Below are 27156 nucleotides of genomic sequence, written 5' to 3' on the forward strand. Positions count from 1 at the left end.
TTTGCAATGGATTCAACAAAACTCTCTTATAAGGATAGCTTTTTTCTTGATATCTTTGATTAATTTGGTATTTATTCTTATGATTTTATTTTTCTAGAGCTTATCAAAAAGAAAGAAGTTCCTTTTTTTAAGATTCAACTAAAAAAAACCAATTATCCATTCAATATAATAGTGATTGAATGCTCGAGCACTCAGATACTTTCATGAGTCCATATATTGGATCAATATCCTGACATAAGAAGGCCGATGGGAGCAACACTTGAAATGGCAATCCATAAAAAAACACCGATCTGCAGATCTGCTAAAACAAGGCGATAACCAAAAGGAATTACTGAATAGCTTAGTAAAATTGATATGACTGCTATGGATGGTCCGATACTGAATAAACGCGTATCACCTCTAGATGGAAGCAGATTTTCTTTAAAAAGTAGTTTTGTGCCATCTGCTAAAGCTTGAAGAACTCCCAAAGGACCAGCATATTCAGGTCCAATACGTTGTTGTATCCCGGCGGATATTTCTCTTTCTAACCATACAATTACTAGTACGCCGATTGTGATTCCCAATACAGTAGTCAACATAGGGACAAGCACCCATAGAATTCCATAGACTTCTTTTAAGAATTCCAATCTCGAAAAAGATTTGATATGATATGGAATATTTTTCTATATATCTTAGAATTCCATAGACTTTTTTCATGAGTCCATATATAAAGTATTTTCCTCCTTTACGTAACTCAAAATGAAATTCAATTCCCTAATTCAAGACCCAATCAGTAGACACCACATTCAAGATTTAACGATTATTTTTCATTACTCTACTAACTACTAAATTCTTGAAACGAAACCTAGACGCAAGGAAGTATAGCCTTTTTCTTGATATCTTTGATTAATTTAGTACTTATTCTTATGATTTTATTTTCCTTTATTACTATTTTCTTCTCTAAATCTAGCTGTGTTTTCTTCAGTTAATTCCAATAATAGTTTACTTTGAATTAAATTATAAATGGTGTTTTTCCTTAATATTTCTTTTTATAAATGGTATATTTTATATAATAGATTTTGAAACTTTAATGGTACCATAAATCTATATTGTGGTGTATTTAAAATTATTTATTAGATATAAATTTTAATTACTTTCCATCTGTAATTTTTTCATGGTAAGGAACCTCCACAAACCGTGTAATACTAAACTGATCTTCTCCTCCATCAAAGTAATGTCAATTATGTGGTAGCGTAGTAGAAAAGTATTATTTCTCCTAAATGTAAAAAATACAATTATTGTAAACATCAACATCATGGCATGTTGTAAATAAAATTTTGACCACTAAAATAAAAATGATAGGAAAAATGGTTTGAAACATTTGTTGGCATTAAAAGATTATTTAATCAGTTGACGGAGTGGTCTCAGGTAGCGCTGGTTCCATGCATCTACTTAAGCCTGTGAATACAACCATTTCATTTGAGAAAAATATTTTGTACAAAATGAAATTTTGGTTTATCAACTCAAACAAATGTACACGTACTTGAGTAACATCATCATTAGGTTTGACACCAAATTTCGTAATATCAAAAAACACTGCTAGTAGCATCAATGGTAGCATTAGACACCAACAATAGCAGCATTGGTATTAATGCCATAAACTTTGATATCAATTCCATCCTTTCTAGTTCACTTGTCTCTTCTACCTTGCCTTATTTTCTTTTGATTCAAATTCCCAAACTTCTTAGAAATAAGAATGGATTTGAATGCATTAGCCAACTCAAACTCTCTTTATATACAAATACAAAAATAACCAATTCAAACTAGCTAAATTAATATAAGTATGTGATTTAAGACGATCCCTATAATTTGTTTTACCTTAAATGATGGAGGAGGGGTCTAGTTGGAGAGCCTAATTCCTTTATTAAATTTCTATGCTAGATAAATGTACATACCACAATTTTCAACAAATGAACCACAACAAAAATTATCCCAAAAGAATTTATCAAAAAAATTTTGAAAAAAAAATATTAGTTTTCAAACTATTACTCCCTACTTTTCTTACTTTTTCTTCCTATCTCATAATTTTTCCTCTTTTTCTCTTGAGAAATATTAATGAGAATAAATATTTTTTATTTTATTGTTATTAGCGTGTATAAAAAATATATTAAAACGATGTGATGGAAAAAAAATTTCTTTAGTCATTTTTCAGCAATATTGGTCAGAGACCCGTCCATGCCCAATTGCTTAGTCGGGCTTGGCCATTTCCAATCTTAATGGATAAATCCTTGATCCAATTTTCTCTCAATTCTTCACATATTTGTGACCATATTATGAACCATTATGAAAGCAAAGAAATTGACGATTTATGTAAGTAGTATCTCGAAGCTCCATGCGTAAAATGGCATGAGTTATATAATAATAATAATAATCATGAATCCATGCGTAAAATGTGAGCATAGTAGAGAATCATGATTAGTAAATATGATGTATGACTCTAGTTTATGCTTATGAACTATTTACGATATGGAGATGTGAATGAGTATTATTAGTCTACTAATCCCTGCAAAATCTATGACCAATGCGATGTGTGCCAAGTTGGGAACAATGAATATTTCTGACCAGAGAGTTTAGTAGACAAACCGTATTTGACTGAGAGTGAGTCTTGCATACAAGTCTAAAATTTGTAGTAAACATAAATAGAGCCCATAAATAAAACTTAAGGTTGCTACAACACCTTAATATCAATAGAGAGGTCCTAATAGATGAGACTAAGAGCCAAATGGTTGGATGGAGGACTTTATCCGGCCCAAAAACCTCAAAATAACCCATTTTGAATAAATCTTAAAATATTCCGAAAAAATAATAAAATTTGTTAATGATAAGTTGGAAAGTTAAAAAGAGGAAATTAATTACTCACCAAAATTATTTTTAATTTTTCTTTCTAGATAAATGTGAAGTAATGTGATTGAGATGACTGTGTAGTCGAGTTGGAGACGGATCCTACCTAGACCCGTAATATGTGTCAATAGTAAGAATAGTGAATCAAATTTTCGAGTGAATCAAACTTTCATGTAAGGCGGATATTGTATTAAATTTATATTTGACATATCATTTAATTTTTAAAAATTTAACTTTGTTAGAGTTTTATTAAACACAAATAAATAGACAAACAAAATTTTGAGATTAATTTCGGAATATTTAAGGAAATGCATGAGTTTAAAGTATATTTTCTTACATTTAAAAATATTTTAAAGCGTTTCAAAAGTCAATTCAAAAAGGCTCCGAGAATAATCAGTTGGTTTCTTCCGGTGTATAGTGTATAGATCCACATTACTCCACACAAAGCTGAGTTACTACCTTACAAAGAGTAGCCAATTTTATAAAATTAATACCATTTTTGTATGCAAGTTTTTTTCTTTATTCAACATAGATATTAGACATGTATGGTTTAACTACTATATGCATCCCTTTTGACATTTGATCATTTTAATATTTCTATATTCTTTATTGTATTTTTAAATTTGATTCATTTTGGTCTATATACTTTTTAAATACGACTACTTGAATTTCTGTGTGCAAAATTTTAACCTACATTTTATACATCATGGAATCCATTTAATACATATAGACTATATTTAAAGGAATGTGAGATAGAAAATGAAAATGAAGAGATTTAAAGGAGTGTGTTAAGCAAAGGAGTTGACGATTCATGTAAGTAGTATATCGAAGCTCCTAAACCAGCATGTTACCATGGGTTTAAGACCTAAAAACGGTGAATGTATGTAAATGGCATGAGTTAAATAATAATAATAATAATCATGAATTCATGCATAAAATGTGAGCATAGTAGTGAATCATGATTAGTAAGTGTGATGTATGACTCAAGTTTATGCTCATGAACTATTTACGATATGGAGATGGGAATGTGTATTCTTAGTTTACTAATCCCTGCAAAACCCGTGATCAATGCGATATGTGCCAAGTTGGGAACAATAATTATTTGTGACCAGAGAGTTTAGTGGACAAATCGTATTTGACCGAGAGTGTGCCTTCCGTACAAGTCTAAAATTTGTAGTAAACATAAATAGAGCCAACAAATAAAACTTAAGGTTGCTAGAACACCTTAATATCAATAGGGAGGTCGGAGTAATGAGACTAGGAGCCAAGGTAATGGTTGGATGGAGGACCCTATCAACACCAAAAACCTAAAAATAACCCATTGAGAATAAAACTTAAAATATGGCGAAAAAATAATAAAATTTGTTAATGATAAGTTTTGTAACGATCACAAATTTTCTACTTAATTTAAGGCCGCTACTGTATACGTATCATAAACATTGAATGCGGAAGACTTCGTTTAAATTCCATAAAACATAACTTTTATCTTAAAACACAGCCATGGACTTGCGTGTTTCGAAAACATCTCTAAAACGACACAACAAAAGACTAAACAAAATGAATAAGAGTTTAATTAAAAAGATCATAGTCTAGCCCAAGTCTAAGAAAATAAATACCACTACCCTATGCATGTGTCATGGTCTCGAGTTGCGATACCGTCGTCAGCCGTACAGGAATGCCTTGCCTTAACCTAAAAAATGTAGTAGGACGAGACTTGAGTATTTCTAGAATACTCAGTAAGTAACCTTCTTATCGGGGTTATGTAATCACATGCAATGAAATGATGGGACCTATCTTTTATTTCGTTTCGTTTCGTTTCCCCTACGGTACTGTCCTAATGGGTAATCGTGGACGTATACCATATACTCTACACACAGCCCATACGTGCGAGTATGGGCTCACCAGCTAGTTCGCACACCGCTGGGCCACTTTCCTTATCCAGGTGGCATACTCTGGGAGCCCCTTATGCTGAGACTCATTAAAACTAGTAACCGTCACCGCAATGCTATGCAAAGTATAACGATCGTTGTCCTATCATTGGATGTACGCATTCGTACCCTCGTGATGGGATAGGGGTATCCCCCCAGATGCAGGAACACACATAATGCATGAGGTCCCCCCTTCTTCTACATTTATCATTAATGATCATAACCCCCTGTCACGTTCCATGCTTCATGTCATTCTCCTTTTCAATTTACATTTCATACATATTCCTATCGGGGTTATGATTCCAGATAATTTACCGTGTTTCATGTCAGACAATTCATGCTATTTACATTCAAATATTTCATACAACCATGCCAGAATCACTCAAGAACCACATATCGTCACATGCATAACATATCACATCAAACTAAGCAGCATACATAGCATACATTCACGTTCACATGAGTTTGTACTTAAGCATATTAAACTAGCATACAATTTAATGACACGTGCAGATCCACGGGCACGTGCCAACATACAACAAATAACGCGTAACCTATGACGGGTGAGCCACTTACCTGGCTAGCTTAAGTCATTGTGGGAATGTTTGATTAATCCACCACACCTAAATGGTGTGAAAGTTATGTTATTTATAATCAAATAAATTACAAGGATATGAAAATAGTAATAAATGGAAATAACAATAAATGGAAAGATACCTATGATAATCAGGCAAATATTAGATATTTTCCTTATAATAAAATATCAAATATAATATATATGGTAAACTATAATTTATTACTAAATATCCTTAACACCCCACCGCAAGCTAAGCGTCGAATTTAAACGAACGTGAAGCTTGAATCTGAAAAATTCAAAAAGGTTGAGAAACACTTTTCATGAAGATGCTAACAACCCGGTTCTTGGCCATCAAAAATTGCAGAGGGATCGCCGCTCAGCGGCGATGCTGCCTTAGCTTCGGCGAGAATATGTCTAACCCATGAAGAGGGATTGTCGCTTAGCGACGATGCTGCCTTGGCTCTGGTGAGAATATTTCTAACCCCAAGAAGTAGAAGGGGAAACCTAGAGCAAGGGACAAAGACAATGTTGAAGCCGGAAGAGTCGCCACATTGGGCGAAGGAGCCAATTTTGGCGAGAAGGGCAGTCGGAAGAGTCGCCTCATCGGGCGAAGAAGCCAATTTTGGCAGGAAGGGCGGCGGCAACTTGGTTGGCGAATAGGCCAGTGCGGCACCCAGATTCCGAAGGTAAATCTCTGCAAAAGGTTGATAGGTTTAGGTTAGGGTTTATGTGAAGGATGAAGGTTGATTGGGAAGAAAATGAGAGAGACTATATTGGCCAAGGGGAAAACCGATTGGGTTGGAAAAGGTGAGGTTGTATGTACAGAGTATGACGAAAGGTGATTTGGAGGTCAATAGGGTGGAGCCGAAGAGTAATCAATCGGCTCCGACTACGGCAGCCATGAAGACTGCCCCTGCGGCGTCAAAACCAGCAGGGGTGGTGGAGAAGAAGATTAGAGGATTCAAAAGCCATTGAAAAGAAAGGATCGGGGTTGTTAAACCGAGAGGGCTCTGATACCATGTGAATGTTTGATTAATCCACCACACCTAAATGGTGTGAAAGTTATCTTATTTATAATCAAATAAATTACAAGGATATGAAAATAGTAATAAATGGAAATAACAATAAATGGAAAGATACCTATGATAATCAGGCAAATATTAGATATTTTCCTTATAATAAAATATCAAATATAATATATATGGTAAACTATAATTTATTACTAAATATCCTTAACACCCCACCGCAAGCTAAGCGTCGAATTTAAACGAACGTGAAGCTTGAATCTGAAAAATTCAAAAAGGTTGAGAAACATTTTTCATGAAGATGCTAACAACCCGGTTCTTGGCCATCAAAAATTGCAGAGGGATCGCCGCTCAGCGGCGATGCTGCCTTAGCTTCGGCGAGAATATGTCTAACCCATGAAGAGGGATTGTCGCTTAGCGACGATGCTGCCTTGGCTCTGGTGAGAATATTTCCAACCCCAAGAAGTAGCAGGAGAACTCTAGAGCAAGGGACAAAGACAATGTTGAAGCCGGAAGATTCGCCACATTGGGCGAAGGAGCCAATTTTGGCGAGAAGGACAGTTTGAAGAGTCACCTCATCGGGCGAAGAAGCCAATTTTGGCAGGAAGGGCGCCAGCAACTTGGTTGGCGAATAGGCTAGTGCGGCACCCAGATTCCGAAGGTAAATCTCTGCAAAGGTTGATAGGTTTAGGTTAGGGTTTATGTGAAGGATGAAGATTGATTGGGATGAAAATGAGAGAGACTATATTGGCCAAGGAGAAAATCGATTGGGTTGGAAAATGTGAGGTTGTATGTATAGAGTATGACGAAAGGTGATTTGGAGGTCAATAGGGTGGAGCCGAAGAGTAATCAATCGGCTCCGACTATGGCAGCCATGAAGACTGACCCTTGCGACATCAAAACCAGCAGGGGTGGTGGAGAAGAAGATTAGAGGATTCAAAAGCCATTAAAAAGAAAGGATCGGGGTTGTTAAACCGAGAGGGCTCTGATACCATGTGAATGTTTGATTAATTCACCACATCTAAATGGTGTGAAAGTTATCTTATTTATAATCAAATAAATTACAAGGATATGAAAATAGTAATAAATGGAAATAACAATAAATGGAACGATACCTATGATAATAAGGCAAATATTAGATATTTGCCTTATACTAAAATATCAAATATAATATATATGGTAAATTATAATTTATTACTAAATATCCTTAACACATTGCCACGAATATATTTTTAATGAAAGTTCGATTCCGTTCTTTAAAATCCGAGTCAACCTATATGAGTCCATGATATTAGTTTCGAGTTTGAACTATACAACATTATTTCTCTAATTTACATTGGTCCATTGGCAAATTTTCATTGGAGAAACGCATCCTGACCCGTGAGAAGACACGTGTCTAGCGCACGAATTCGAGTCGGCCTGAATACGAACTGACGACCCTAGCAAAAGGATATATGACATCGATCTAGCCTAAAACTCTATAGCCCCTAGCTCATGTGCGCCTCCGCCGCGTCCGCTCCATCATGCCTTATCTGAAAGAAATTCAAAGTAGTAGGGATGAGTATATAAAATATATTCAGTAAGCACCTTGCTGGTAGTTCATATTTTATTATCAAAATTTGTTAATCTTAGTTAACTCATATTGTGTTTTATTCTCATTTGGGTGTTCGTCCCCCATTATAGGCGCCTCCTAGGCTATACCCTAGATGTACTCATTCCATTTGTTCGTTTATGGTCCTAATTGGACCTCCAGCCCTGGGTATTTGTAAGTTCTCTAGGTCTCCTAGTTAGTCATTTCTGCTAGTCTCTAATCATTATCATCATCGTATCTCAAAGTCCTCGAGGCATGATCTCGATATAAATCTCATAGGGTTCATGCATGTTAAGGCTCGACCAACTCTAAGGTGCAACTGTGGACCCTACTACTTGTGACAGGTTCACTAAAAGAAAGCTAATTGACAAGCTTTCGAATGGTCCCCACAGGGCACATTATCATGAAATATCATATGTCAATTCTATAGTTATCCGGACCCTTGACAATCGAGTCAAGTTTACGATAAGGGGCTAGTTAGTGAACCCTATCGTCCCTTTATAACCGCATACTTACATGCATGCACAATAATCATAATCAACTCGTAACGTACAGCTGTGGGCCCCTGTCGCTCGTGACAGGTGCACTACAGGAAGCTAAAACTTCACTGTAGTCCTCACAAGGTATTGTCATAAGTCATAAAATATCATAAGTCAATCCTATGATTATCCAAACCCTTGACAATCAAGTCAGGTTGACAATTAGGGGTTAGTTGGCAAACCCGTAATCATCTCCATATAATCGCATACGTCATAAACATATGAAATAAAGACATAGCATAGAGATCTAAACATGGATACCTAGTCATTAGTCTCAGTTCATAAGTTGTGTTTACACTTACATAGTAACATTCCACCTATGTCATTTCAGGTCATTCCATGCTCAAACATTTATAAGTGATTTCTTATGGCATGCTTCATATCATACTAAAGTCATGCTCTCAATCTCGGTCATATCATAACTCAATAGTTCATTCCTCGATGAACGTGCATCATACATTTGACATGCTCTTACCTGCATCAAATCAACTCACTTATTGCTTAAATTTGTATGACATGCTTCTTATATCATACTTTCGAACATATCACGATCATAGCTACATCCAAGATTCCGAGAGTCACTTACTTGGAAAGCATGAGACTTTTTGTTTGGAATTACATCTTTAGAAGGTTCCAAAATTTGTAAAACTCCTCGTTTAGTTCCTATTGGTAAGAATGATGAAACCCAATGAAACCAACACCAAAATTAGAGTCAAAACGGAGAAATATCGCAAAAGGAGAAAAACAGGCCAAGTTAGATTGCCACAGGCCGGACCGCCACTTGGGTTGGCTGTCCCCAGGTCGTGCACACATGGTTGGGCCACGTGATTTCCCTCCTCTCCCGATTTTTCTCTCTTTCCCTTACCTTTGTGGTTTTTGAACTTCTTTCTCTTTTCGTTTTCTCCCTCGATTTCATTTCCGACGCCCACGGAATCCCCTCAAATCTCATAAATCTTCTCAAGATGGAGCCATAGATGGTTATCTTCTACACATTCGAGAGTTCTTGAAACAAAAAGTTTACGAAACCCTTACACAAGGTGATGCCTCAATTCTCCACCTCCCTCTGTCTCTTTCGACCTTCGTCTCCAATGACCTCAAGATTCGAACCTCCGCAGTAGGAATCCTTAAATTTTTCTCCTAATCGATTAGCGGACGCTTGTGGGTCTCAGGTGTGAAGTCTCTGGCCGATGTGGGTTTTAACAAATTCTTCGAATGGGTTGGTCTCTAAGAGTTTATGTGTTTCTCCTCCATCTTCGGTGTCTCTTAAATCCCTTCTTCTAATCTCGAATGGCCTTGAAAATGTTGAAAATAAAACTCGCATTGATACTAATTTGTTAAACCAACACTCACTAATCTGTGAAGTAATCTCACACTCACTAACAATCGAAAGCTTTAATACCGCTTTGCTAAAGTACTACTCGCGTACTTGTGAAAGAGATGTCGAGAGGGGAAAGACAAGTAGATAGAATTCTATTACACTCTACTTAATGAGACAATTTCTCCTATTTTGCTATTCTTGCTCTTGCTCTTTTATGACCATCATGACACCATTTTCTAACCCATAAACAACCTGTTTGTTAAATAAATCTTAGCCTTTTATATTTTTATTTTCGCCTTTTATTTTTACTTTGTGACTCAATTTTAAAACCAACTAAAATTAACCCACTCAAATTAACTAAAAATTATCTTGAGTTTATTTTAGAAAAAAATCATCTTCATTATTTAAGTTTATTCCAACAAAACTCAGCCGTAAACTTAAATGCTATGTCATTTGTCATGCCAATTATCTTCTTGTATTTGTAGAAAAGTACTTTTGGTAGCGGTTTTGTAAAGATGTCCGCAACTTGATCCTGACTTGCCACATGCAGCAATTCCACGCTTCCTTCCTTCACATGATCTCAGATAAAACGAAATCTAACGTCAATGTGTTGACTTCTTTCATTGTTCACTGGGTTCTTGACTAACTCAATTGCTGATTTGTTGTCAACTTGTATTACGGTTGCTCCTCGTTGTTTTAGCTCTATCTTACTCAACAAATTTCTAAGCCATATCACGTCACACACACACCAAGATGCTGCTACATACTCATCTTCACATGTCGAGAGTGTCACGATCGGTTGTTTCTTTGAAAAACAAGTAAATATTGTGTTGTCCATGAAGAATACATAACCCGATGTACTTTTTCGATCGTCTGTCTCCGCACCAATCACTGTCGGAGTAACCAACTAACTTGTAATCTTTTGTTTTCGAGTAGAATATCTCAAGTGACACCGTTCCTTGGATGTATCATAGGACACGCTTCAACGCCTTCCAATGTGAATAAATTGGCTCCTCCATGAACCGGCTTATTATGTCGACACTTAATAAAAGATCTGGCCTTGTACATGTAAGATAGCAAAGACTTTCTACCAGGCTCTGATACCTATTTGCATCTACACGTTCTCCTTCATCGTACTTTGAGAGTTTTCTACCTGGTTCCATTGGTGTTGATATCGGGTTGCAATTTGTCTCTACTTGTTTAACTCCAAACCAAGGAAAAACTTCAACAAACCCAAGTCTATCATCTCAAATTCTCGTGTTATTGTGCTTTTGAACTCTTCAATCATTTCATCATTATTGCCTAAAAAGATGAGGTCATCGACATAAAGAGCAACAAGTATCACATTACCTCTACTCTTCTTTATGTAAAGTGCATGTTCGTGGGGACATTGCTTGTACCCGTTCTTCTTGAAGTATGTATCGATACGAGTATTCCATGCTCGTGGTGCTTGTTTCAACCCGTAAAGCGCCTTCTTCAATTTTAGTACCTTCTTCTCTTCTCTAATTTTCATGTACCCGGGAGGTTGTTCGAGGCATACTTCTTCTTCAAGCACACAATTCAAGAATGCTGACTTGACATCCATTTGAAAAATCGGTCATTTGAATTGAGCTGCTTGGAAAATCAGCAATCGAATTGTCAACATTCTAGCGATGGGAGCAAACACTTCATCATAGTCGATTCTCGCCTTTTGCTTGTATCCCTTCGCAACAAGTCGCGCCTTGTTCCGCTAAATCTTGTCTTGAGCATTCATCTTTTTCTTGAATACCCACTTCACACCTATGGGCTGACTTCCTTCCAGTAATTTTGTCACTTCCCATGTATTGTTGCGATGAAATGCTTTAATCTCCTCATCCATGGCAGTTTGCCACTTCGTGTCTCGCACCGCCTCTTCAAAGTTGATATTTTCAGCATCTGTCAGAAGACATACAAAATGTACCTCATTTGTTGAGTCATACAAATCTCGCAAACTTCGCATTTTGAGTTGTCGTGGTTCATCTTCATTATCGGAAATTTTTGAGTCTGTTGGTGCACTTGTTGGTGCAGCGACTGATGATTCTCCAACTTCGATATTGACATCCGTCGAATTGTTCTAGTCCCATTCGTTTGCTTCATCTACTCGCACATCGCGACTCACTATCACCATCTTGCTTATCGGGTCAAGTAGTTAGTATCCTTATGTCTTCTCATCATATCCAATAAAGATATACCTTTTGCTTTTGATTTCGCGCTTTGTTCTTCGTTGATCCGGTATGTGAGCATAAACCACACTATCAAACACTTTGAGATGAGAGATTGTAAGCTTTTGTCTGCTCCAAGCCTCTTGTGGTGTTTGATCATCTAACTTTGCATGTGGACATCTATTTTGTACATAGATGACACATTGCATGGCTTCTGCCCAAAATTCCTTCGACATCCTTTTGCTCTTGAACATTGATTGAACCATGTCGATAATGATCCAATTCTTTCACTCGACTACACCATTTTGTTGAGGGGTGTACGGTGCGGTTAGAATTTCCTTATGCCTTGCTCCTCACAATATTCCATGAAAGCCGTCAAAGTATACTTGCCACCTCTATCGGATCGTATAGCTTTGATATGTCTACCACTTGCCTTCTCTGCCATCACTTTGAACTTTTTGAAAACCTCGAATGCCTTGAATTTTTCTTTCAGAAAGTAAGCCCAAGTTTTTCGTGAGTAATCATCGATACGGAAATGAAATACATCTTTTCGCTGAATGACTCGGGAGTAATTGGTCCACATATATCTGTATGGATCAACTCGAGAGGTTGTTTAGCCCAAAATTCAGTCTTCTTTTGAATTGAGGTTCTCGCATGCTTGCTGAGCACACATTCTTCACATAATTTTCTTTCAAAGTCCATGTTAGGTAGCCCATGCACCATATTCTTCTTTGATAACTCCTTTAGGCCGCCATGATGTAGGTGACCAAAACGGAGATACCACAGTGATGCCTTGTTTTCTACGTCGACTCGCAAACACTTTTCTCGTATACTTCTTAAGTTCAGTTTCTACATCCGATTTCTTTCTATCTCGACTTGAGCAACCAAACGCCCTCGCTTATCCTTCAGGTGTAGAAGGTGGGTCCTTTAAGAATATCGAGTAACCTTTCTCTGTGAGTTGCCCCATACTCAATATGTTGGTCTTGAGGTCTGGTACGTAATAAACATCTTGGATTGACCCCATTACACCATCCTTTTGCAAGAGATGTATCGTACCTCGGCTTTTGACCTCCACCTTTGACACATCTCCAAATGACAGATGACCATCTTCAATCTTTTGCATCTCTTTGAATAGGTACTCATGACCGCACATATGGTTTCTTGCCCCTGAGACGAGGTACCACAGAGTGTCGTTGTTGATGTTGTCTTCTTGATCCATCAAGAGAAGGCCTTCATTTGTTACGTCTTCCAAGGCTAGGTTGGTTGCTCCTTCTACCCTTTTTTGGCTCGACAATCTTTTGCAACATGCCCCACTCTGCCACAATTGTAACTTTTTTCGGAGCTACAATCATTTGCATAGTGACCATATTTTTGACATTTGTAGCACTGAATGTTTGATCAACCGCCTCTTCCTCAACTACGTCCTCTTCCACGCCAATTTGCTTGGCTCGACTTTCTCTTCTCCTTATAATGTCCTTCATTTCTGCTGCCTTGACCACCTCGACCATTCCCGCGACTTCAACGACCTCTACCTTGAATATTTTGAAAGCAAAGTACCTTTTCGTCTTTTATTGATGCCTTGGTCTGAAGTGCTTGATCGAGTATCTCCTACTTCTTTTTCTTACATTGTTCGTGTGCCTCGAGAGAACCGATGAGCTCATCGACCGTGAACTTCGTTAGGTTCTTTTCTCTTCTATCGCACATACAACATTCTCAAAGTTGTTGGTTAACGACCTCAAGATCTTCTCCACAACCAGTGTCTCAGGTAACATTTCTCCGTTTCAATTTAGTTGATTTGTCACGGTCTATACGCGCGTAATGTAGTCAGATACATTTTCTGACTCCTACATCTTCATGCTCTCCAACTCGCCACGCAGAGGTTGGAGACGCACTTGCTTGACTTAGTCGGTTCCTTTGAACACCTTTTCTAAAGTGTCCCACGCTCTTTTTGAAGTAGTTGTCCTGGCAATCTTCTCAAAACTCGACTCGTCAACAACTCAGAATAGCATGTATAATGCTGTCTTATCCTTTGATTGTAATTCTTTTAATGCCTTGTTTTGCGCTGCCATATAACCCATGGTATCCTTTCGTTCTTCGAAATCTTCTTCGACCACCTCCCAAGCGTCTTGTGAGCCGAGGAGAGCTTTCATTTGGATGCTCCAATTCTTGTAGTTCGTCTTCGTTAATCGACATAGCGGAATTTGACCCATCATATTCGCCATCGGCTCTAATAACAATTTGTTGAAAATAAAAGTCGCTCTGATACTAATTTGTTAAACCAACACTCACTAATCTATGAAGTAATCTCACACTCACTAACAATCGAACGCTCTGATACCGCTTTGCTAAAGTACTACTCACGTACTTATGAAGGAGATTTCGAGAGGGGAGAGACAAGGAGACAAAGAATTATAAAACACGTGCATATGGATCTCAAATCAAGTTAGGTCAAGGCGACGCGTCATCATTGGTCGTTGGATGCATTGCTCTAGCTGTAGTGTCACATGCGCCCAATTGCAAAACCAGACATGCTACTTCTCTCCTAGCACGACATATGTCTGTCGTTGGCCTCGACGCACTTCAGTGCCCGTCATCTAATGCATGTCATTGTCCTCTTCATGTACACAACATTTTTTTCTCAGTTTTTGATCTGTTTTCCAATACTTTTTAATATATTTGGATTTTCATAACTTTTTCTTATATAACTCAAATAAACTCAGTTCTTTCACCAAATTCGTAGAGTTTTAATCCTTCTTTACACATATTTTTCTCGTAATTAATAATCAATTTTAGGAAAACACAATTAAGTCCAAAGTTGGTCCAAAATATATTACTTATAGTTCTCCAAGAACATTGGAACTCTACCTTCCAGTCTAATTCCACTCCCCTATTCTAAAATGCAACACAATAATATTTTTATTCATTTACTTAATTTGTTAGAATCACATTTTTTAATCTAATTCTTTATGTATGTATAATGGAAAAAGGAAAACTTGATATTGATATCATCGATACTTTTACCCCGACGTTTCTTTTTTGATGTCATATAATCCATGAAACAAATGTAAACGGACCAAAAAGATTGTCTACAAATAAATTCGATACGAATTTCTTCACTTTTTTTGTCTTCTCAAAATGTTACTACATTTAGACCTTAAAAATGCCTATACAATAAAAAATAAGAACCATATGAAATCAAAAAAGGAAGAATAATCAAAACTCTCTTCGAAAAACTCTCAAACGGGTTTGATCCTTCTTCAATAATGGTCTCTAACTTGGGATAACTCGAAGACCTTCGATATGATACGAAAGTTGACGGTGCCAGTTCGACCCAATTTTGCTTACTTTTCACGTCTTTCACCATGTTTGAATAAAAGGTATAGAAAGAGAAAGATTTGGTGAGTCAAAATCTAGGAGAGAGAAACTAATTTGTGTTGGAAATGAAGAGAAATGATGGTAGAATCTCCTATATATTGTGTTTAAGATGAAAAAGGTGGAGGTTAAGGTTAGGAGGTTTGGTTTGGAAGGTAGAAAATCAATGGCGGAAATGAAGCCAATTGAGAATTTGTTTGAACAAACTAGCTGCCATTCTTTTTCACCTCATTTTTAAATTTTAGTGCATAGTTTATGAACACCATATTTAGTAAATTTGATTAAACACAAATATATTAGTATAATTTTAGTTAAAGTAATGAAATAAATAATAAACAATCATTATTTGATAAAGATTGAAAATTTTAAAATTATATCGGTAGAAAATGATTCTCATATTCTACTTTTTTTAATACACAATTTGCATCCATTCTCTCATATTATTTGATAAAGATTGAATTAGGGTGCCATATGCAGTTGGACTAACCCAAACTATAAAGGGTGGGTTTTTTGTTCAGGACCCGGAAAAGGATTATGACCCAACCCAACTCTATCTTACTTTTAAAAAGATTAAGAATATTTAACGTTAGTGAAATTAACGATGCCTTGTGAATTGTAATGTTACCGAGATTTTAGTTATTAATATTACATGTATTAAGATGCCGAAGCATATTGAAATATAGGATATTACACCTTAAAACAACATTTAACTAACTTTTAACCGTTTACCTTACCTAAAATATAATTTCTAACTAAATAGTCCCAACTATTTCTTTAATTTTGGGACCTTGTCAACAATAATACAATCCTTTTTTAGGCTTTACAATCACCTATGTTCAAAGTATATATATATATCAATTCTCACATTTCTTCCTCTCAACTCTAATTAGTTCTTTCTCTAAGAGCGTATTTACCTCCACATCTCTATTAAAAAAATACAATATCTTCTTTTCATACTACGTTCATTTAAATAGAGATGGAGAATAGAATACAAAATCGGATTGAAGTGGCACCAATAATTCTCGTACCTTATAAAAGGTCTTCAAGTTCTCCCAAATTAGAGACCATTGTTGAAGAAAGTCCAAAGAACTTTGAGGTTTTTCCAAAGAGATGTTTATTTGTTCTTCCCATTTGTTTATCTTTTCTATATTATGTCCTTTTGTACCGACAATATTCATATTAGTTTATGTTTGAATTACTCTCTTACTTTTTGTATGGAGAGTTAACTTTTGTATTGACATGGGATCTTGTTTAAAAAATAATAGCAAGAATCTAAACAACAATTTTAATGGACAAATTATAATTTGTCCTTGAATATTGTAGTTCATCTAAACAATTAAATTATATAAAATGATACTAGATTAACAAGTATAAACCTTATAAATATAAAGTAAACTAAAACGTAATAAATTATTGACAATCTTGCTTACAGTTAAGTAATATGAAGATTAAATATAATATATGCTTTGATAACTAGAATATTTACAAATATTTTAGAATGAGAAAATAAATATGTAAGAGCTAATTTGGATGATGATGAATTGGAGACTTGGAAATATGGTTCTGGAAATGAATTATCGAAAATTAGTCTCTCCCTTGTTTAGAATGTATAAGGATATTGTTAGAAAATTTTCTATTCTTTGCGTATTCATAAATTTGGCATTCAAATGCTCTTACATAAATCACGTATGGGTGATGTTTTAGTCTTCCGTTCTTGAGTTGTTTTAAATGTAGCACAAAAAATTATACATTATTCCATCTAAAGTAATTTGAAGCCATAGTAAAGAAAAAAGAAAAAATAAAAGATAATAAGGAAAGAAGGGTAAAAAATAAATTTACAAAAATAGCCTCAAAAAGTTTGAAAATTAAGGATCTAACACACCAAGGGGACAAATTTCCAATTGGGCCAATTGTTTGCCACATCATTGGTTTGGTCGTTGAGGATCTTACATGGCGGGAGGATGATTAATTGGTTGGTTGATGGATGTCACAATTGCACTCTTGTGACAATAGTCCAACGATTATGCGACACTTTTTCTAACCCAGCGAACAAGTCAGTCATATGGAAATCATAAGTCATTGACAATTTGGATATATGATCGTGTCTAAGTCATGTTTGAGAGAATTTATTTTAGAAAATGTGAGCGAGGAAATGTATTAAAAACAATATGTAAGAAAACAATGGTATAAGCTAAAAGCAAATAAGCAACCACCACAGTTTTGATAGCATTTAATGTAACAGTTTAAGCCTATTGCTAGCGGATATCGTCTCTCTGGGCTTTTCGTTCTTGGATTCCCTCAGATAAGGGTTTCCCTTCTTCGCTTTGCTTAGATATTGTCCTATTTGGACTTTCCATTCTTGACTTCCCCTTACAAGGAATGCTTTGTTTCCATCTCCAACTGATGTGAGATCTCATAATCCACCCTCTTAGGGAGCCTAGTGTCCTCGTTGGCACACCACTTGGTGTCTGGCTCTGATACCATTTGTAATAGGCCAAGCCCATCGCTGGCACATATTATTTGCTTTAGCCCATTATGCATCGCTGACATATATTATCTGCTTTAGCCCATTATGTATTACTGTCAGCCTCACAGTTTTAAAATACGTCTACAATGGAGAGGAACTAGCCCTACTTCGATTATTGCCTCACACCATCCGATGACTGGCTCTAATATCATTTGTTACAGCCAAAGTCTGCAGCTAACGGATACTGACCTATTTGGGCTTTCTTTTCTGGGCTTCCCCTCAAAGTTTTGAAAGCAAGTAAAAGAGGTTTGGAACGAGCATGTGACCATGGACAACACGTTCAGCACATAGAGATTTAGACTGGTGTGCATCTAGAAATTGGTTTAGCTCAAAGGAGTTAACCACAAACATCCTTGAAACATGAGATGAAATTTAAACTGCCTAGATGCTCTTAATAACCAAGTAGACTTGCATGACATCAAAGAATGACAAAGGTAGCACTCCTAACCATTAGTAGTATGTATGGGGTCATTAGTTTAACGGTGCCATCAGAGTCTCCACTACCCTTTTTACTCCAATACCCATATCATCGAGTTTCACTCTTGTACTCGTGGATGACAAGGAGGCTTGTACACACCAAACTATCCTTACTAGAGTGAGAATTTTACGAGCTAGTGCCTCAACTTGAGACACCAGTTTCATACTGCATAGGCAGAACAAGCTACCCTAAGTCAAAAGAACATAAGATTAATTCACCCATAGATGAGACTAGTCGCTTGACAAATCCACGGAGCCAAGAAAGGGTGAGCCATCTCCTTCGAACTCAAAGTGGGTCCCTGAGCGAATAGTGTACCACTCAAAATTTTAAGACACCCCAATTCTCAAATAGTAGTAGATTCTAGACCAAAACTTCTTAGATCTCAAAGTAAAGCCTGTGGATACCTATTAGGTTACATATGTGATGAATGTCTAAAGTAGGTTACTTATAGAGTATATTTATACTCACCTTTTTTTCCTTTCTTTTTTAGGTGCTTGCAGGCTGTGGTTCGAGGTAGATGAGCGTTTCGTGACTTGTGCGGTCACAGAGGGGATTGGGTTGTGGGTCGGGTTAGATCGAATCTAGGTGATGTGTCTCAACAGAACGCTTAATGCATTCGTCCAGTCGATATGTGTTGGCTCATCCACTTTTAACACACAAGTTTTACTTATGATATAAGTTCTTAATTTTTAGTATGATGTCCTTGGAGTTATTTTTTGCAAGTTTCATAAAGATAGTCGAAGTTGATTTGGGTCGAGAGTTGAGGTTCTGTCTTGCCTCTGGAACAGTAAGATTTCAAGTTCTTAAGATGATCGCTGACTAGTAGTCAAAGTGGGGAAGAAATCAACAGTTGTGTAGTACTATAGGGAGATGTCTCGAGATGTCAAACTTTTGTGTGTTCTAGGGTTTTTTTATATATATATATATATATATTTTTTTTTTTTTTTATTGTTTTAACTTGTATCCTGTTCCTTGATCTCCATTTTATAATAAAGGAAGAGAACCCATTGGTAATTGATTTCAATTTGTGAATTAAATGAGGTTTTCTTTGATTTTAAAATTCGCAAAATATTAATTTATTTTATTATTTTTATTGTACTCGTCACGGTCTAATACTAAAGCTTTGAGAAACAGGCTATGATATAGGATTCCATGAACAATATTTGTGTAGTGGGCACACATGCATGAAGTACAATACATCCATTTCAGTGAAGTACAGAAGGGACCTCTAGTTGGATGACGACTTCTGTTATGGGGTCCATAGAATATTGTTCTTTTAGATAGTTTTCTCACGTTGAATAATTTTTAATTTATTTTAGACCATCATGTTAAGTTGTTTTGATTTACTATAGATCTAACTTGAACTTAGATTGTAATTATTGATTTTAGACCACCATGTTAAGTCTGGTTTGTTCTATGTTTTTTTTGGACAAAGAGTAGAATATTTGTTTTAAATGATATTCTTGTCAAAACAGGCCTTACACCTTAAAACAAAACGTTAAAATTATTCTATGAACCGTTTACTTTACATACAATATTTGTTCTAATTTCTAAATATGGCTTCTAAATAGCCTCAATCGTCTCTTTAATTTTGGGAGCATGCCAACCATAATATAATCCTTTTTTAAGGCTTTATAATCACCCATCTTCAAAGTATATATAACTCTAATTACTTCTCTCTTATTTACATCTACCTCTCTATTAGCAAAACATAATATCTTCTTTTCATATTACATTCATCGAAACAGAGATGGTGAATAGAATGCAAACTCCAGTTGAGGTGGCACCAATAATTCTCATACCATATAAAAGATCTTCAAGTTCTTCCAAATTAAAGACCATAATTGAAAAAAGTCCTAAGAGCTTTGAGATTTTTCCAAAGAGAGGTTTATTTGTTCTTCTCATTTGTTTATCTTTTCTATATTATGTCTTTTTGTATAGACAATATTCATATTAGTTTATGTTTGAATTACTCTCTTAGTTTTCCTATTTCCAATTAACTTTTGTAATGATTATTGGGTCTTGTTTAGAAAACAATAATGAGAATCTAAACAACAATTTTAATGGTCAAATTATTAAAATTTATCCTTCTATTGTATTCATCTAAATGTTTCACAAACCGGCATAAACTTTTATTTACACCCAAATTATGAATGTAGTTGAATTATATAAAATGAGTGTAAACCAAAACATAATAAATTATCGACAATCTTGATTATAGTTTAGTAATATGAATATTATATATTATAGTTTTCGAAATGAAGTATCCGAAATTGGACTCTCCCTAATTTAGAATATGCAAAGACATTGTAATAAATTTTGCCATTCCTTACGTGTTCATAAATTTTGCATCCGAAGGCTCTTACATGATCACGTATGGAGTTCTGGATTATTTTAAATTTAGCACCAAAATTTATGAATTATTCCATAAAGGAAATTTGAAGCCAAATGGAAAAATGGAAGATAAATAAGGAAAGAAATTTTTTAAAAATTAGAACTTTTTAAGAATGAATTTCGGAAAAAGAGAACTGAAACAACACAAATTGAAAAATAACTGTGAAATGAAGAACGGCAGTTCTAAAGTTTTGAAAATTACAAAAATAGCCTCAAAAGGTTGGAAAATCAAGGAACTAACACACCAAGTGGAGAATTTCCAATTGGGCCAATTGTTTGCCACATCTTTGGGTTTGACCATTGAGGATCTTACATGGCCCGAGGATGATTAATTCCGTTGTTGAAGTGTGCGAGATGTCACAATCATACTTTTGTGACAATAGTAGAATGCTTATGCGCCATTTGTTCTAACTCGGCGAACGAGTCAACCCTATAAAAATTATAAGTCATGGACAATTCGAATGTATGATGGAGCCTCGGTCACATTTGAGAGAATGTGTTTTAGAAAATATGAACTAGGAAATGCATTGAAAATAATTTGGAAGAAAGCAATGCTATAAGCTAAAAACTAATAATCAACCACAACCGTTTTGATAGCATATAACTTTGGTAGGAAGAATTGATGACTAGTCGAACCCCTATAGTACATTTGGATGCATTTTAGCCGTGGTGGGTGAAGACAAAATTTTTGTGAAAGGTCATACACCCCCTATTGACACATAATAATAAAGACCTAACTATACATGAAAGCAACTAAAAGAGTTTTGGAACGAGCATGCAACCATGGACAACATATTTTGGACAAGCATGACTAGGACATCTGATCGCAATCATGAGCAACGCGTCTTGGACAAACATGACTGTGATATTGTAATACCCGAATTTTTAGATTAATAAGAAATAAATAAATAAAAATAACACCCTAATGGAAGAATTTACTCTTACCTTTCTTACTTTTATTCCTATCTCATAATTTTTCCTCTTCGAGAGAAATATATTAATGAGAATGAATATTTTTTATTTTATTATTACTAGCGTGTGTCAAAAATATATTAAAACGATGTGATGGAAAAAATTTCTTTAGTCATTTTTCAACAATATTGGTCCGTCGAGGCCCGTCCATTCTCAATTGATTAGTCGGGCTTGTCCATTTCCAATCCTAATGGACAAACCCTTGATCCAATTTTCTCTCAATTCTTCACATGTCTTGTTACGTGATTGATACATTCTATTTGGCGCACTTGCCGTATATTTTTCAGAATCCACTCTCAAATCACATTCATTCACTATCAATTATCATTTGCGAGCTATAAAGGTATAGAATTTTATATGTGGTTTTCTCAATTATCAAGCTCCGCTTCCACTATGTTTTTTGGATCTTTATGCGGTCTCTTGTAGAAAATAGGTCTCCATCTTCGATTTGGGCCACCATGTAGCGTTTGGGCAGGGTTCCCTCTACCTCCTTAGGCTGTTCTTGTTCCTTTTGTCAATGAATTCCTTTAAAGTTTCTTTTCTAAAGGAAACAAGAAAAGAAATAAAATTGAACCCAATGGTGTTATCCTCAAAAATATTATTTTCCTTTCTAGGATGATAGCCCACCATGAATTATGAAGTTAGTGGATACATGTAAGGGGGTATGGAATGAAATGATGAAAAAAATTTAGAATTTCAAGCTATTTCGAGGTTGAACGACACATCAGTGCATAGGCTTCACGCGCATGTGGAGGTGTGAGTAACCAAGGAGTGGGACATGTGGGTCAACGAGTGTAGTATGCATGTGGGTGGTGGAGGCTTATTTCAAGTTTCAGCTCGTTCTGTTCAACTCCTTTTAACCCGTTTTATCAATATTAGCTTATACTAATTTTGAAAATCATTAGATATAGGTCATATTAAGAGAATTTGTGACGAAATTACCATATTATGAACAATTATGAAAGAAAAGGAATTGACGATTCATGTAAGCAGTATCTCGAAGCTCCTAAACAAGCACATTACTATGGGATTAAGAGCTAAAAACGTCGAATGTATGTAAATGGCATGAGTTAAATAATATTAATAATAATCATGAATCCATGCATAAAATGTGAACATATTAGAGAATCATGATTAGTAAGTATGATGTGTGACTCTAGTTTATGCTTATGAACTATTTACGATCTGGAGATGGGAATGAGTATTCTTAGTCCACTAATCCCTGCAAAACCCGTGACCAATGCGATATGTGCCAAGTTGGGAACAATAAATATTTCTGACCAGAAAGTTTAGTGGACAAACCGTATTTGACCGAGAGTGAGCCTTACGTACGAGTCTAAAATTTGTAGTAAACATAAATAGAGCCAACAAATAAAACTTAAGGTTGCTAGAACACCTTAATATCCATAGGTTGGTAAGACGAGACTAGGAGCCAAGGTAATGGTTGGATGGAGAACCCTATGAACACCAAAAACCTAAAAATAACCCATTGTGAATAAAACGAAAAAATAATAAAATTTGTTAATGATAAGTTGGCTAGTTAAGGAGTAATTACTCATCAAAATTATTTTTAATTTTTTTTTAAGATAAATATCCAGGTAATGGGATCCTACCTAGACCTGTAATTATGTCCATAATGAATCAAACTTTAGAGCAATGCGGATATTGTATTATTTAACATATCATTTAATTTTTAAAAATTTCTCTTTGTTAGAGATTTATTAAACACAAATGGAAAGTTCAAATAATTATAAGCTAGATCTATTTAACTTGGTTTTCCATTACTCCATACCAAGGTGAGTTACTACCTTACAAATAGTATTCAATTTTATAGACTATATTTCAAGAAGTATGAGATGAAAATGAAAATGAAGAGATTAAGAAGATCCCTTGGTCCGTAATTTAAATCTATTAAAAATAAAATAATCCAAGTTATCATTCTCACTTAAAATAACTTTTAGACATTTGTAATAAGTTTATTACCGTGGGCGTTGCATTAGAGCATTTCATATGTTACTATTCTCATGTTCCAACGTTATCAAAGTGCTATTAAATTCATGTTTAATCAAATTAATCTAACACGTTAAGAATATATTTTTCGTAGAGTTAGCAAAACTTTATTAGCAATAATTTTTGACGCACTATTGATCCAAATAGATGGGAAAGGAAAGTTTTGTTAATATATCAACTGGTTCAATCTATAGTGTATCTCCCAGAAAACAGGAATGATTGATAAACATTATAGATCAACTAGTTCCAAAGTGCATAAACTTGGTGTTTAATCTGAAGAAATGTCATGAAAATTTATGTCTTAAAATCTCGTAATTAATAATTTGATTTAAAATTTTTTATTTACCGTTTAACATTATCCATCCTATGAAAAATTGAAACTTATTAGTGTTATGTCATTGACCTATAGAAAGATCATGTTTAAGTAGTAATATAATGGTTTATAAAATATGGATAAAGTTGGGTGCTTTATTCTGATAACATTGTTGTTATGAGCCACGATTGTTACAAATAATTTGATCCAAGTCTTTCAAATGAAAATATGAGTAGAGATATCTTGTAGAATGAGTTTGTGTAGGACTAAGCCAAAATAATTTATCTATTTTTTTTAATAATTTTTTTACTTGAGAAGATTAATATTTTACCGTATGATCATATGCAACTCGATCTTAATTCTAAGTGAGTTCCAAACTCTACTTATTAGGATTTATCATTTGATTTGCAAGGTGAGAACAACTTATCATGGTTGGATCATAAACAATTGTTCTTTCAAGAATTTGTGGTAATTAAAGACTTAAATATAGTTACAACTCTTAAAAGATCTAGTAATAATTTCATTTATGACACCATTTGTCGTGCATCGTGTAGGAGTGCAACTCTAAATTTATCGTGAAGTGGTGTATAATTAGTGAATGATAATTGATTAAGTGAAGAATTTAAATAACCAGTTCATAAACATATTAAATAAAAAATAACGTTTTATTATTAAATGGTTCAAATTAATATTTAATACATGGTATATATCAATTCACAAAAAAACAAATTATATTATAATACATTAATAAAATAAATAATGTATTTTAAGTACATTAAAATAATTATTGTTGAAGTAATGTTGTCATACGGTAATCATTTTAATTTCATATTTGTAATATGTGATTGGCAAAATTGATGGTTCTAAGTATATTTGAAGATGTCATAAAAAATTCTATCATGAAAAGACGGTCATAGAAAGTTTTGTACCCTTAAATTCTCGACATTGCATTAATCGATTTAGGAAAAGTCCATAAATACATTCAACTAACCATACAAAAATCACATTAAGTTTCAATTTCCTAATGAATTTACATTTTTCATGTTTCAAAGTGCTTAAAAAATTTAATTTAATTTGTTTTCAATGAAATTAGACTTTGAGATAATGTAATGGTTTGGAATTAAAAAATAAATAATAAAATATATATATATATATATATATATATATATATATTTAAATTTGGTCCGATATCTCGCGATTTCCGCGAGGCATTATTTTTGCAAAAGTAACTAACACGACCCTTCCTTAAATTCACATCTCTCATCTCTCATAAACACATCCAAATCCACACATTTACGGCACTGGGCGGGTAAGGGAGACAAATCTTTGGATTTTAGGTTGTCGTATCGCTCTCGAGCCTCTGCTATAGGTGAACCACACTTCTACAACGCCCACGGCCCAATACATGCAGTCCAGCTCGGAACGTATCAGCCAAGTGTGCCTCAACCCAACCCATACAGCCCGCGCTTAACTTGAATAATGACCCGCCTCATTCCCGCGTTGACGTGGCTTGGCGGCGCAATAGACTCCGCTTCTCAACTTAGACGGCTCGTTTAAAAATTATGTACCATTTCTTAAGTTTTGGACCTTCCTAAAGCCACTTTTACCTTATTCAAGGCATTTGAGTAAAGTAAGAGTTCTATTTATCCAAATTTAGTTAGTTGTAGGACTTATGTTAGAAATAATCATCATGTTTAGTTAGGCTAAGAGGTTTATATGCCCTAAGCATATTATATAAATTGATATAGGCGAGAATTAACATTGGAATATAGTTTTCGAAGCGGCTATCGAGTAATTAGTAACTTCGGCCAAGACCAACCTTATAAGTGGTCTTACGGTTGGAGTTAGCTAATTGGTTGATTTATGATGGTGCATGCATCATATTAATTATGTGATGCTTATATGCTCTTTGTATTGCCATGTATGCATGTGATATCCATTACACTATATTATGAATGAAATGAAATGTCATGTATGAAATGTTATGTCTTACCATATAAGTTATGTGATGGATCACGTGATATATACCATGTATACATGATCCATATATGAAATATGTTATGGAGGAAAAGAGAAACGAAATGAAATAACTATTACGTTAGGAATGAAAATCATGGGACCTCGTGCATGTATGTATGCCATGTACATCAGGATACTTCCCCGTAATGTTATGCTAGTACGAATGCGTACCTTCGATATTTATGTTTGTCATGATATCATGTGGGTCTTTTCTTTTCTGAGGCATCCTGTGACGTGTAATATTTTGTCCCAACCAAGTTAGGCCCAAGGGGTACGTATAAGAGCCCGCCTAGTGGGTCCATGAGTGTGTACGTGGGCCGTGAGTGAAAAAGTACCATGCATCAAACCCTATCCGAAACTAGAAAGAGCCTAAGGTCATGTTACGGTTTTAAAAGATAGATCTCAATCATGTATTGTGTGTGACTGCATTGCTAACTCCAATAGTGGATTAACTTACCGAGAATTTCTTAAAATACTCAAATCACATGTTGCCTTATATTTTTTAAGTAAAGGCAAAACTCTCATGCACGAATGACTGTGAAAACTGGAAAGACCATGGAAGTTAGGATAGATTATGATAGGATAGTAGCATTGAATTTCATTAGTAGTTGGTAGGTGTTTTATGCCAATTTGTTTTAGGTTAAAAATCATGTTATATTTATTTATGTTTTGAACGGGATGAATAGGTAAGTCGATGACTTTATTTTAAAAGTATTTATTATGAATTTAGGCATATGTGATTAAAGCATGCTAGGGTAACGTCACTAATTAACCTAAAAAAATTAGGGGCATTACCGATAATCTTTTGTTTTAAATGGTTGAAAATAGTAAGATATCAAGATTATTCCTAAAGTAAATTAGTTTGTGATAGAATTAAAAACGTAGCTTAAAATTATTTTCATTCATTAATATAAATATAATAATTAATAATAATGAACTTAAAATAAAAATTGACTATAAGGAAACTCTATGGATGTTTTTTTTTTTTTTTTTTTTTTTTTTTTTTTTTTTTTTTTTTTTTTTTTTTTTTTTT

The 27156-nt window shown here is 34.8% G+C and overlaps 1 protein-coding gene and 1 pseudogene across 2 annotated transcripts in view; both read right to left on the minus strand.

The window, feature by feature from the left end:
• LOC111472536 overlaps positions 1-8738 on the minus strand; it is a 34237-nt pseudogene extending 25499 nt beyond the window's left edge.
• LOC111472545 (exopolygalacturonase-like) overlaps positions 1-27156 on the minus strand; it is a 373620-nt gene that overhangs the window by 72112 nt on the left and 274352 nt on the right. The window lies entirely within an intron of this gene.

This window comes from Cucurbita maxima, unplaced genomic scaffold, assembly GCF_002738345.1.
Source record: "Cucurbita maxima cultivar Rimu unplaced genomic scaffold, Cmax_1.0 Cma_Scf00078, whole genome shotgun sequence".
In the NCBI taxonomy this organism is placed as follows: Eukaryota; Viridiplantae; Streptophyta; class Magnoliopsida; order Cucurbitales; family Cucurbitaceae; genus Cucurbita; species Cucurbita maxima.